Here is a 15380-nt window from a genome sequence, read left to right on the forward strand (position 1 = left end):
AGCGATTGCATTTTTTTGCCCTTGAAAGTAACGGCAAAAGCTGCGATGACTTTTGCACAAACCTAATAAATCTTGATTGGATTATATGAAAATGTTTGAGTGAGTTTTACCAATTACCCTGCACTGCATTACACAGAACAGTTATACTAATATGCCACTCTTCATTATAAAGCCTTACTTAAATTACAAAGCAGTGCCTCTTTGGCATGTAAGTGATTCATGAAAGTTTAATATATGTACGGTAGCAATAAGAAAGACACGACTGTAGAAATCCTATAAAGGCTATTAAAAAGGGAGGAGAAGCAAAACAAATGGGCTTTCAGGATTTATAATCCGTGTCATACTCATGTATCTTTTTGTTATGTTCAGCAAGTCAATCTAGATTTAACATACACATTGATAAAAATTAGATTTATAAAGAATTTAAAATGCTATTTAGATCTGTGGGTGCTGTTATATCTTATTCCTTTTTGTTTTAACTAATGAGGATAGAGCCCTCATTAGAATGGATTAGTGAGCTTGAATTCACGGTCTGTTCATGTAACAGGTAATTCAGCCCTGGTTCTTTAACAGACAGAGCTATACTAGGGTGCTGCTGCTTACATTTATGAGCAAAGGTTCGTGAACAGTGGTATTTCTCTTGTTCTCTTCAAACAGCTCCCTAGTGAACCAATGGTGACACATTACAATCTGAATGGATACTATTTGAGTTTGGAGAATAGTTACCAAGCTAATGTTAACAGTACATCTCAGCAACACAGGTAATATTTTGGGGTGTTTTAAGTTGCAAATTTTTACAAATCGAATATAAAACTGAAAACTAAGCACGGAAATGTTACAAAAAAAGTACCAACAAAAATAATAACAAACACTTTCATAGAGTTTAGTGTACATCACTGTTCTAAGTACTTTATGTCAAATTTCTTTCTTGTAATACATTTTGGCTCAAGTTATTTTATTATCCAATATTACAAAGACACCCTGGTAGAAAGTGGCAGTGTCAGGACTTGAACTTAAATAGGTTGGTGCCAAAGATTGTGCGCTGAATTAAAACATTAAATTGCTTCTTTTCTGTCATGTTTATAGGATTCTATTTAAAATATCAAAATAGTTAAAATGCCCAACTTTAGTTATGCACATTAAATGCAAATTTCTGTTCTTTTAAAACTATGTGAAAAAAGAAACATACACATATTAATTGTTAGGCCAGCATTTCTTATGTAGCATTTGAAAACCGAAGTAATTTAAAATAATAGCTTTTCTAGCTCATTTATTTTTCATGTTAACTTGTTTTTAACAGTATACTCTTAAAACGATATCATTAGGGATATTTCTTTAGATAATATTTGCCAAACATTGTAATTTATTCCAATACAGGTAAACACAATTTGCCCCATAGGTGCCTTTGTTACTAATGTGTATATTGTGTGTGATCTATAGTTTTAATGGATTCTTTGAAGCAGTAATCTATTTAGTGTATTCGATGTGTACAACTCAAATTCTGAGTGCACTAGATGTTCAAATTTGGCGTGAGTAGTGAAGAATAATCGTTAGCACAAACGTTTCATAGGTAAAAATGTAACTAATTTTGTAAAGTTGCTTGATTACATGATATCTGAAAAGGGAATAGTTGCTTACTTCTAAAGTTTTAAGGCCATGAGGCCATAAGGTTTAGAATACTTATTTATATTATTAAATCATTATTGCGCCAAAAGTCTAAGTACACATTTTGATGTGTTTTGAATGTGTATCTATTTTAGAATCATTCAATATGGCAGAAGACTAGCATATTGGTAAATTCGAAAACATTATCCTGTAACAAGAAAAATATAGTGTCCTTCTCAATAATCTCTATCCATAATAGTACACTTCTTTAACTCACTCTTATCATTGGTCTTACATTTATTCATCTCTAATTTCACCTAACCACACATTTAGCTAGAACAGCTTGGTAACCAGCAAGATCATATCCTCTAGGAATTTTGGTCAAAAGAGAACAGAAGACGAATAAGAAGAGTAATCTCTAGAATTTATTTCTAGCCGTAAATCTTCTTCTCTCCTTTTTTGAATCAGCTTGATACTGCTTCAATTACAACCACCACCACCACAAGAGTAACAATAAAAACTAGACTCTTCCTGTATCTACAATTTTCTCTTTCTTCTTTGTCTTTATAAAAAGCTGTTCTCTGTTGTAACAACCTTTGCTTACCAAACCATGAGACTGTAAACAAAGCTCTTAACAGACTGCACTTATTTCCGTAAAATAATGGCCAAGAGGAATTGAAAACCAAAAGTTACTGGGTGTTAATTCATGAAAGAGAAGATACCGAGCTTCATAAAATGCCAACCCCGCATATAATTTATGTTAAACATAAATACTTGGATTTTAGGTTAATATTTTTTGGTGGGACAAGACGTCATATTAGGAGCTCAGGATCTGGGAAGCCCCAGAAGGATAAATAATTAGTTACGGTGTCTTTGTTTTAAGAACTGGAATTTGTCAAGAAGAATTTTCCTACTATATCATCAAACTTACTATGTGTTGATACTGGCACTCTTGTTAACAAAAAGTTCTGTAGTATCTTGTTAGAAGTTATAAAGAATTTGAAAGTTGCAAAGTGAAAAATACTAGTTTTCAATTTTGACCTGTATTTGAAATATTTATTTGTAATTCCTAATGGAATTTTCTGAAAAACTCTGATACACTTGTCTGCATTCATTGAATGAGAAAATTAACAAAGCACTAAGAGATAATTCAAGGAGCAACATGTAAAGTAAGTTTATAAGTAGGCCAACTCTGAGTACATGCTCAGTATTACACACAAGATAAAGGACAATGTTTTGTTTTCACCTAAAGGCATTTTCATGCAGTGACTTTGAATTAAATCGTTATGTGCACTGAAAATCCTTTCACTATATACATGCAGCTAATTCTAGGAGAATTCCCACAGACATACAAAGTATTTTAGGCTACCACAAAGAGAATAGGTTCAGTTACATGAACTTTTGAAGAGGTTTCAGGCTTTGAGACAGAGGAAATTTATCCAAAACACCCTGCTTCACACATGTGATTCGTTGTGAAGTTATTTTTATTTCAACTTGAAAGCAGTTTATGACAATGCTTTTCTTTAAAATCTAATGACTTCCTTGGAGATCCCTTATGGTTTTTGGCCAACAGAATAATTTATTAGAGATAAACTCATATCTTTACATAAAGTTGATTCAAACAATAGGATCACTCTGAAATGAAGCCAATGATCGGTGTTAAAGGAGACCTGAGATTTAGAAGAGAAAAACATAATGTCTTAATAAAATAATGCAAAATCAATACAGGCACATTTTGCCAAATGCATAGTTTTGTCCAAACATCACTGTACTCAACAATGAAAACATAAAGTTGGAACTTGTGTGTGTGTGTGTGTGTGTGTGTGTGTGTGAAGTACAAGGGACTCTACAGGTATATGGAAAGACATAAGCTCATGAATTCAGTTTAAAAAACTTTTAGCTATGGTTTAGTAAAGAAAAGACTAAGTAGAAAAATGGTCAAGTTGCATAAAAGATTTTACATTGAAGAACACAGGCTTCTTTGCTAGATAACAGCATAGTAAAATCAAAGGGAGCAATTTGGAGAAAGATTAAAGTCATTAAAAAATGATGCTTCATATAGTGTGTAGAAAAGCTTGTAGAATTAACGACAAATTCATGACAAACATGGAATAAGTAGAACATTTGCATATAGAAAAAACAATTTGATGAAAATCATGAATAAATAGGTCAGTGATCTCTCAACTAAGATAACCTGTGACAAACCTAAATTCTAAGGTTACTACCAGAGAACTAGGGAGGCTGACTTCTCTCTCTGATCCTAATTCATGAAGAACTCTAAACAATAATATTTGCAACTTCAAAAACTATGTTGGGATTCGACTCAAATTTATGAATCTCTGATCAGGTCAGGTCAGAATATGCTGAGTCATATTTATCAGTTTATATTATAAAGACTAAAAAGAAATGAGTTTCATGTCCAAACACTTGAAAGCTCAGTACTAGAATGTTAGACTCAGAGACAACTAAGGCCTGAAAAAAAAATTTAAAAAAAAGATTAAACACTACCTTAGAACAGCAGGTGATACATTTACAAACTCTCCACACCATGTGTTTGTTCCTATTGCTGCTGCAACAAATTAAATTATTGCAAACTTAAGGGTCTAAACCAACACAAATGTATTCTCTTACCATTCTGAAGGTCAGGAGTACAAAACTGGTATTATTCAACTAAAGTTAAGGTGTTAAAAAGTCTGGTGTCTTCTAGAGGCTCCGATGAGAGAATTTATTTTTTTGCCACTTTTCTGCTTCTGGCGGCCATATATATTTTTCTGTAGCTTCTTCTTCCACCTTCAGAGTGGTTGCAACAACTTTGAAGAGGTTGGAACTCCAACCTCTACTTCAGTCATTCTATCACCTTGGTCTTTGCCTCGGATTCCTCCAGCACCCCTCTTATAAGGAGGCATGTGATTATATCAGGTCTACCTGAATAATGCATAATATTTGCCTTTCAAAATCCTTAATCACATTTGCAAAGTCCTTTTTGTACCATAAAGGTAACATTCTCTGGTTCGAGGGATTACGATGTAGATATATTTGGGAGCCATTATTTAGCCAACTTTACTTATAGACCTGTACAAAATACATACCACAATGCGTAGAACAGGGGTGTGTGTGTGTGTGTGCACAAATTCAAAGGTTCATATTTTAATAACTCTAAATATTATTCAAAATTTATATCCCATTTCTGGGCCACTGCATTGAACCGAACCCTTTGAGGATAATTGACATATATTTTTAAATTTAAAGATTAGAATATGGTATTAATGACGAAACTCAGATAGATACGTATACATTTTAGGAGGGCATTGTAGTGATCTAGTATACTGTTACAAAATATGTTTTATATGGTATAACCTTGGGAAAAAAGGAGAAATCAAGCTTTTACTTATGCCTTTTTCAATGAATTCTAAGTTTAAGGGGTCATAAATTGCTAGGATAAAGTCAGACATTGTAAGTGAAAATAGGCAGATTTTTCTTTAATCATTGCTAATGAATTCCTAAAACCTCTTAGAAAACAAACTGAAGAGAAATCCATAGGGAAAATACTTCAGATAATTCATCTGGGATATCAATAGAACAGTTGATGAGGTCAAATTTTGGTTCACTATCAGGACACAGAAAGGACACTGCCAATTCTCTTAACTGCTATTGTGATCTTTTCAAGTTAATTTAATGGAGTTGAATCATGCTTGAATTAATTATTGCCAGGTTCTTTAGAAAAAAATGCCATTCTCATGATTTAATGGTATAAGGTTACAGGGTCCCTGAAAGAAGGAAGAAGTTTGCAAATAAAATTAACACCATCATTTTCTGTGTGTGAATATTTTGATATTCATTATCCATTGACACTATAAAACCAAATAACAAGAACAACAACAAAAACAATTCTTGGAAGACCAAAGTGGCATATAATAATAAATCATTTACTTATCTAGGGTGGTTAGCTAGGAACTAATCTTGCCTGATTGCTCACGCGTCTGGCTGTCGGTGGATCTGGCAGCCGACGTTAGCTGGGACAATTGGGACAATTTGACTCTGCTCCATGCATTTCTTACCCTTCAGCAGGCTAGCCTGAGCATGACCTCAGGGTGGCAGAGGCACAAGAAAGCACGCAGGAACATACAAGTGCTCTCCCAAACTTTTTCTGGTGTTGAGACAAACAACGGTCAATATCCAAAGCAAGTGTCAAGTCTCAGTCTGGAGGCACAGTGAGAATGAACAACAAAATTATGGTCCATTAATTCACTCAGTATAGGACATCCTAAATCCAGAAAATGTGCTTGTATACATTTGAACATTTGCTTTAATGAATTCATAAAAATATAATTAAAAAATACTCAAGAAAATGTAGTAAGGTCACAAGTTAAAAGCATCTTTTTATAAAATCTGCACAGAATTCTATATTTTATCATCATTTCATGACACATATGTGGTAAAATAATTTTTTTCCATTTCAATTTAACAAAATATGACCCCCATATTGACTCTAATGACAAATTTTTACATTTAAAAACGCCTTAAAATGTTCATTCATATCATAAGACATCATGTGGATATTGAGGATATTAACAAACCTGAAAATGAAATAAGACTTCTCCCCTGTTTCGAAACAAAGTAAATTTAAAATAATATTACTTATTTAATAAAAATTGAATGAATATTGTTGATTATACCTATTTTGCAAGTGCATAAGTTCGTTGTAGTTGGTTTATTTAAATGAACTAATTTTCAAGGCTTTTAGAATTCATATAATGGAAATTTCAGTTCAGTTTTCTCAGGTATTGCATTTCCTACACATCTGTTATTTCTTTCTGAAAAAATATAGTAATTTTTAGTATTTCTCAAAACAAGCATAATGAGGATCATGCACAACACTTAGCCCATTACAGGCAGTATTTCATTGTTTAGAAATATGTGTCGATTTCCAGGAAGGGGAACATCACACACCGGGCCTGTCGTGGGGTAGGGTGAGGGGGGAGGGATAGCACTAGGAGATATAGCTAATGTAAATGACGAGTTAATGGGTGCAGCACACCAACATGGCACATGTATACATATGTAACAAACCTGCACGTTGTGCACATGTACCATAGAACATAAAATATGGAAACAAAAAAGAAGAAAGAAATATGTGCCGACTTCAGCATTCCATCCTTGTTCTTTCATTCACAAAAATATATTGAATATGTGCCTCTTCTGCATTCTGGGAATAAAGCAAAGAACAAAACAAAGTAAAAACTGGTATTATTTCCAAATATATGTTTTTGAATTTGGTTTGGTTAACTAAAATTATTTTATTTTTGTCTTAAATTTTAATCATTTTTATATACCTTTACACACTATTTTAAAAACTGCGAAAAATAAATATTTTAACTTTGTAAGTACACAAGTGAGTTATCTCTCTCACTCAAAAGTTACATAAGTAAGAATCCCTCCGTTAGTGTACTAATCCATTCTTGCACTGCTATAAATACTTAAGACTGGATAATTTACAAACAAAGAGGTTTAATTGGCTCATGGTTCCACAAGCTGTACAGGAAGTGCGGCAGCATCTGTTTCTGGGGAGGCTTCAGGGGTTTTTTACTCATGGCAAAAGGCAAAGCAGGAATAGGCATCTACATGACAGGGTCGGGACTAAGAGAGAGACAGAGAAGTGCCACACACTTTAAAACAACCAGATCTCATAAGAACTCTATTATGAGAACAGCTCCAAGGGGATGGTGCTAAACCGAATGGATCCACCCTCAAGTCCCAGTCACATCCCATCAGGCCTCACCTCCAACATTAGTAATCATAATTGAACATGAGATTTGGGTGGGGACATAGATCCAAACCATATCAGTTAGGTGGAAAAAGTAAAACTATTTTTACTAAAGGCTCAGTTTAAAATTAGCGACTTCAAATTGCTACATATCTTCCTCAGGTAATACTTTTATTATTCTTATTATTTTATCTCCTTGAAATTAGAAGCTGGAGCAGACTAGTCTTATAGTGTCATTGCAGCCCAAGATTGCTTCACTCCACCTCTAACTACTCTATTTCTTCATGGAATTATTTGTGTAGAGTAATACAGATGTAGAACTGGATAAACATTGCTCATCACCATACTAACTGATTGTCTATCTTTGTCAAAGAGGTGAATTCAAATATGTAAAGTTACTAAAAAGCCACTTGTGTCCCAGAGGCTCTCTGCATCTTTAAGTAGAGTTCACAGGAGTCATAAACTCTATATAAATGACATTTAAGTCATTTGTGGTCCCTTTCAGTTTTTGTGACTATTTTGCTAAGATTTATAATCCCACTATTTGGAAGCCAACCTTCTGGACTATTCAATGCATGGTAAGATAAATTGCTATGTTTCTTTACCAATGAAAGGAGCTGACTTTTAATTTTCTACATCCAGGCTGTGACACTAGCTTTCAAATCTGTTTTCATTTTGTTTTATTCTTACTTTTTTCTTTTTTTCTAAAAACTATTCTTGGCACAGATACTTGTTTCACAGAAGTCCCATAAGATGTTGCATTTTACTGAATAAGGTTAAACAATACATCACAATCAGGAAATCTGTATTGTAACAGAAACATTCTATTTTTTAATGTCTTTGCAACCAAACCTACTCAATTCCTCAAAAGGAAATAAGGAGTGTAGAGGAAAGGCAAAACTGAGGCTTGAAAATCTAAACTCCATTATATAACTATTTCTTAAATATTCCTAAGATACCTATAAGACTTTATTTAACCATCCAAGCTACAACAAACTCAACTACCTGCAAAATAGGAATAATAAGAGAACTCATATCTACAGAGATCCTGGGAGTTTGAATAAGACTCACCTCTATAATCTTTGTAAAAACTGCTTGAGTTCTTTTGGAGGGAAAAAGTGTCATTTAAATTTTGATGCTAATGTGAAATTCTGAGTTTGAGGAGTTTGTAACTGTATTTTGAAGTTAGTCCTTGAATTATTCTTTATCATCCGTCCAAGCACTGGAACCATTTTTTTAAAGTCATTTCTGTTTTGTACCAGACTAGAGACCTTTCCAATGATGGGGTTGAAATGCAGTAAATATTAATTATATGTATTTGAATATTTTTTAAAGGAAAGAATGCTAGTATAATCAGTCAAGGGCCAGTTCACAGACCACTTCATATACATTGACGGCCACCACAAAGAGGGAAGCTTTTCATAAAAATATCATGTGAAAGGATGGCTGGCCAGAAACTGTTTTCACTTGGTTCCGCACATAATCCATTTGATCGTTAGTACAGTAGGATAATAATAAATCAACTGACCAATATATTCAGACATAAATTATACAGATGTTCATGCCAGTCTTTGTAGCAGTTTATTACTAGATAAATCATATATATGGGAAAAGTAAAATACAAGGCTGACAAGAGGACATGTGTGCTAATAGAAATGAGTGTTAATTGTAGCTGTGAAAAGCAAGGGAGTGAGAGCTGTCAGAAAGTAAAAATAAAATCTCACAAGTAATAAACGAATTCATGTCCCTAAGGTATTCACTGTGAAATGTAGGACTAGTCAATCAAATCAATTTTGGCTTGCTAAAAGAAACACTTAAAATAAAATTTCAATTTACTTCAAGGTTTTCTTTTAAGTCCAAAATTTGTTTCTTACATATTAAGCATTTAAACAGCTTATCTTACTCTAATTTAAACACACTGCTTTAAAAAGGTTTTTGTTAGGGAATCTAGCATACTTAGAACTGAAAATAATATTTCTGCCAGGGTATGCAAAGGAATACTGACCTGAACAGTGCATTACAATGTTTCATGCTAAGTGAAAGTCACAAAATGCCCAGCATAGCATCTTCTAGAAATATAGCATTTGTTAGACATAGATTGATAGCAAAAAAGAAATGAATATATATTCTCCCAGGGAATTAGAGCATCTGCAATACAGCCTGAGAGAAAGATAAACAGTTGCAGAGCCTGACAATTTTTTTCTGACAAGCATATGATGAAATATAAGAAGGTTGGTCTAGGTCAAAAAGCCAATACTTCCTTCAACAAAACCAAGCATCACAGAAGAATGGATAGACCACAAGGTCACATATATATGACTAATTTTCTAATTTTCAAAATCAATTAAAAATCTCTTTGTCCTGGAGGTAAGTACTCATGCACACTTGATGTCAGATCCTAAGAACTTCTGTGAGATTTCCTGAATATTGTCCTAATCAATTTTGAACTGCATAGTCTGTCAAGGTTTTTCTTCCTGCAGTTGAATCTATGAATCTGTAAAATTATAAGTGGATGCTGATCTGACCCATTCGAATTTAGTATCTAAGCTGAAATGTGTAACTTCTGGACCATGCATGTTGATCATGCTAATTCAATTTACTCACTTGACAAACCTCATGATCTCAGGAACACTGAAGGCTTATCTTTTGATTTATGAGACACTGAAATGCCACAATTAAATAAGTAAGCATTGCTTGTTGTGAGATTCTGCTAAGCTTTTTACATACTAATCATTCTACAATGTTATCTACAAAATTCACAAATTTCAGATAATTATTATATATGTAGGAACAACCTTACTTGAATAATACTGCATTTATGAAATTTGAGTGACTTGCAAAGTCTTCTCACTTTTCAGAAATTTTCCATTGACATTGGGCAATATATAAATTGTTGTCATTACTTTTAATGGCAAAAACTACAACGACTTTTACACCAACCTAATAAAGTACTATAATTCTGGGTGAAGTAAGACTTTAGATATGTTTGTGATCTGAGGTTGTAATAATCTTATCAGTGACTCTAGATGTACATCACTGGACATGCTTTTATATTCTGTTTATTTAAGACCATAGACTTCACTGTGCTGTTGTCTTCTTTTATCACTTACTAGGGGCATTTAAATAGATTGATATTCCTTACATTGCCCAAATTCACTTTTTTAGAGAAAACAACTTTTTGGTAAGTGAACAGTTTCTTCTAAGAATTACTCTTCTTCAGTTATAATTATTGCTATTTCCTTTCTTCTATAATAGATATATAAAAACAGGAAATTAATCATGTAAACCCAAGCAAGTACATGTAAGTGACGTATTTCTGAACCATTAGGTACTACCTGTTTTTTGATGTAAGTGAATCATAATATTAAAAGCTGAGTTTTAGTATGTATATATTACAAAAAAAAATCCTTTTGCGCCAATTACTAAGTTAACAGCATCACTATTTTCTCAGACTATCTCATTTCTGAAATTGCATTTCAACTTACTAGTGTAAAACAGAAAGTGTCTGCAGCAAGTCTCAAGCAATTAGAGGTTTATTTAGCTAATGTTGAGAACACCCCTGGGGGGAAAAAAAAAGCACAAATCACAAGGTGTATTAGTCCATTTTCACGCTGCTAATAAAGACATACCCAAGGCTGGGCAGATTCAAAAGGAAATAGGTTTAATGGACTTACAGTTCCTCGTGGCTGGGGAAGCCTCACAATCATGGTGGAAGGCAAGGAGAAGCAAGTCACATCTTAAGTGGATGGCAGCAGGCAAAAAGAGAATTTGTGCAGGAAAACTCTGCCTTATAAAGCCATCAGATCTCATGAGAATTATTCACTATCACGAGAACAGCATGAGAAAGACCTGCCCCTATCATTCAATTACCTCCACCAAGTCCCTCCCATAACATGTGGGAATTCAGATGAGATTTGCGTGGGGACACAGCCAAACCATATCACAGGGGTGTCTGTGACCTATGCTTTTTCCAAAGCAGGTTGTGGGAACTTCAGCATTTAAAGGAGAAAGAGCAAGCAGGAGGGAAGAAAAAGAGAGGGAGGGTAGGCAGTGAAACAAATGGTTACATTCTTGTGAGACCCTGCTTAACCTCATTAAATCTACCTTTTTTTTTACACATGAAAAAGCAGAGTAGAAGAAAAGGTCAATTATGCATTGTCTCCTGCTAAGTAAAGTTACATATTACATAAGATAAAGTAAACATGTTAAAAGAGGGAGTAGAAGAAAAAGTCAATTATGCATTGTCTCACACCCAATAAATCTACATTTTACATAAGATGAAATAAGCAGGTGAAATGACAGCTATCTGGGAACAAAAGTAAGAAGTACTGGTGACTCATCTCTCAGACTTAACTTTCCCTTTGGCATAGCAACTGTGGGGCCCTAAGATTGTATTTTTCGTGCACATTAGAAACGTATTTTCCCATACTCATCCCCCAATGTTAATGGATATTAGCATTTGGTAAATTTTATTTCAGTGGATAGCATGGGTCTAACAAATCATTGAATACTAATTTTAACATATTATTAAAACCAATCTTTGGAAAACATTACCAAATAAGTAAACATGGCAATTCAAAAGAGTTTTTAGAAACACCTGTCACTACTTCCAAATTTTCATAGTTTCCAGTGGTGTGAATAGCCTCTCAGTGCAAGTTGATATTGTAATGCTACTTCTCAGCAGTAGCTGTAGAGTAATGATATGAGAAAGACATAGAGTATCCAGAAACTAGTTGAATGCATTAAGCCACTTTGAAATAAAACAGAAAAAGACCAAATAATAGAACTCTTCTATTACAGACTTGAAAATTCCTTCTAAGATCATTTTGGTATTTTCACTTTTTCTTTTACAGATATTTTAAAATTACATTAGAATTTTTATGGAAATGCTGTGTATATAGTAAGAAATCATATATTCAATCATACTTTCTATTCTTGATGTTAAAGGTATTTTCCCAAAATACATTTCTATATTTGAAAGCTGCTGATTTGAATATGCAATTAAAATCAATTTAGGGAAACAGAGTTTACTTCATGAAACACTATCTTTGCCAGTGGAAAAACTAGCAACTTTAACTGGAACTGTTAATTTTATATTTACCATTTGATCATTCACCTTAAAACATGAACGTTACCTTCAGTGTTATCATCAGTTCATAAAAACTTCGCTAACTGGTCTAACCTATTCTTCCATTTACTGCTTCGTTTATCTTTACATCAAAATATATTGTATGTTTATTTAATTTCTGTATCCCTCCAGGAAATTTAAGTTCAAGAAAGCAGGAAATTTGTTTATAAGTACTGTATCTATCATGGGTGCCTGAGAAATAATAATATTTGAATCACTTCCCTTGTCGAAAGAGTTCATTCGGGAGTCAATATTTACTTAAAAAATATTACCTAACGGGCCGGAACCGCCATCTTCCAGTAATTCGCCAAAATGACGAACACAAAGGGAAAGAGGAGAGGCACCCGATATATGTTCTCTAGGCCTTTTAGAAAACATGGAGTTGTTCCTTTGGCCACATATATGCGAATCTATAAGAAAGGTGATATCGTAGACATCAAGGGAATGGGTTCTATTCAAAAAGGAATATCCCACAAATGTTACCATGGCAAAGCTGGAAGAGTCTACAACGTTACCCAGCATGCTGTTGGCATTGTTATAAACAAACAAGTTAAGGGCAAGATTCTTGCCAAGAGAATTAATGTGCGTATTGAGCACATTAGGCACTCTAAGAGCCGAGATAGCTTCCTGAAACACGTGAAGGAAAATGATCAGATAAAGAAAGAAGCTGAAGAGAAAGGTACCTGGGTTCAACTGAAGTGCCAGCCTGCTCCACCCAGAGAAGCACACTTTGTGAGAACCAATGGGAAGAAGCCTGAGCTGCTGGAACCTATTCCCTATGAATTCATGGCATAATAGGTGTTAAAAAAAATAAAATAATAAAACAAAAGACCTCTGGGCTGAAAAAAAAAATTACCTAACAATTACTTCAGATTATAGTATTTTTTACAAAAATAATGTACTCCTCATGAAACAAAGTTTATTTTGTATGCAAAACTGTGATTTACTGCTAACTTTGAAGGATTTGCTCTATTTTCAAGCCATCCAAGACAATGTTGAATTAATAGGCAGGATCCAAAAAGAAGACATGAAAAATGAACAACGTATCTTTCATAATTTGTTGAATAATCAACTGTATTACAACAAAGGGTGTGTTTTATCATTAGTTTCTCAGTGAATATTGTGCCAACAAGGACAGATGGCCAAGCAGCACACACAAACATTTGGCCACCTGGAGTGGTGTTCACTAGAGAAACTATGGACATAGAATCAGTAGCAGGTGACCTACTCTTGGCTTTACCATAAAAATCCAGCAAATCAGACCCGGAAATCACCACCATTCTCCCTGTTGAGTGCAGGTTATGGATATGAGAACAATATGGTCTGACCTGTGTCCTGCTAACTCACTGTTGTGGTGGGCAATAGCACCACCCTTCTCATGTGGTGCTCAGGGGTTGGAGCCTTGGTGACAACCTGACATAGTAGTGGTAGAATTTACTACCTCTCTCCATCTTCTGGTGTAATTGGATATAAAGTGTGGGATGGACGTACCAGCAACAATGTGTCATGTTTGACAAGGACTAGATGATTTTCTTGGAGCACTATAAGAAACCGTTCCCTTTCCTTGAAGTTGAATCTATAGAGGATGAATTTTGGACAAGTTAGTTTTTACTACTCAGCAAAATATAAAATCGCTAATGTTACTACACAGGAATAAAGATGGAAGTTTGTGAAAGAACAATGAGGCTTGAAGTAGAGGAGGTCAAAAAGTAGGCTATGGAAAACTTTACAAATATTACACATATGAAAACAACTTTAGAGAATATTTTTTAAATTTGCATAAATCTTAGCAATTTGTATTCAATTACTAATAAAGTGTCATTTAAAAACAATTTTCTGATTTACTAAGAAAAAATACAGTTTGATCAATTATTCTGGATGACAATATAAACTATGCTTTTTTCCTCTACTTGGAAAATAATACGTCTAATAACATTTAATTAAAATAGCAAAAAATCTTTTAAAAATATGTAAACTTATTAAGTAAAACAAATATATTATTTTTATGGATTTCATGAGGTTCATAGTATTTATAAAACTTTTAAAAATGTATAATTTTTCATGACACATCATTTCATTACAAATAGTCACACTCATATTTAATTTGGGTAACTTAAATTCTTTATTATTTTTTAAAGGAAATATCCCCAAACCTGAAATTACCTCTGTTAGCAAGAACTTTTAAAAATGTTAATTTCAGTTTATCTGTAGCTAAAATTTATTTTATACTATCTGCTTTTAGTAAAACTTTCACTTGTTAACATGTGCACCAAAATTCAAAAAACAAGGCCAGATGGGCCTTTTTATATTGTATTCAATAACTAATTTCTCTGCTCCCCAACAGAGTGCAATATTCTTTAATACACAGTCACCTAGAAATTGAACTTGTACTTTTCTATTTTATCTCAGATAAGAAATAAGGCTGTCACATATATCACATTCAACCTACCTTAGTGTAAAGGATAAAGGTTATATCATCTCAGAAATGAAAATGTCACATATCAGAGTTAGGTTCAATTATCTCTGAAAAGAAATTTCTATAAATGGGCATTTGATAATAGAGAAATTCACATAATGGAATTATAAACAGTTCTGGTTTCTAAATCATCTTTGAAAAGGCATATACTACTGTATACATTTCAGACGAATAACATAAAAAGCAAACGCATGACATTCATTAATACAGAACAAATTTAATCAGATCATTTAAAACTCATAGGCATGTCTTTTCTTCCTCAATATATATTTTTGGTTAAAAGAATAAGTATAAAAATGACTACACAAGAATTAGAATTCCAAATGAATAGCAAATCATCAGGCGCTAAGTTCCAGGAATGTGTACATAATATACAGACATTTCTTTCTATTTTAATATTGAGTTAA

At 33.4% G+C, this 15380-nt stretch overlaps 1 pseudogene across 1 annotated transcript; it reads left to right on the forward strand.

The window, feature by feature from the left end:
• The first annotated feature begins 12781 nt into the window (after positions 1-12781).
• LOC105537126 lies at positions 12782-13299 on the forward strand (annotated as a pseudogene). The gene has a single exon (XR_001005676.1). The product of XR_001005676.1 is annotated as a 60S ribosomal protein L21 pseudogene (transcript).
• The last annotated feature ends 2081 nt before the right edge of the window (positions 13300-15380 follow it).

The sequence above is a fragment of the Mandrillus leucophaeus genome, unplaced genomic scaffold (assembly GCF_000951045.1).
Source record: "Mandrillus leucophaeus isolate KB7577 unplaced genomic scaffold, Mleu.le_1.0 Scaffold102, whole genome shotgun sequence".
Taxonomy (NCBI): domain Eukaryota; kingdom Metazoa; phylum Chordata; class Mammalia; order Primates; family Cercopithecidae; genus Mandrillus; species Mandrillus leucophaeus.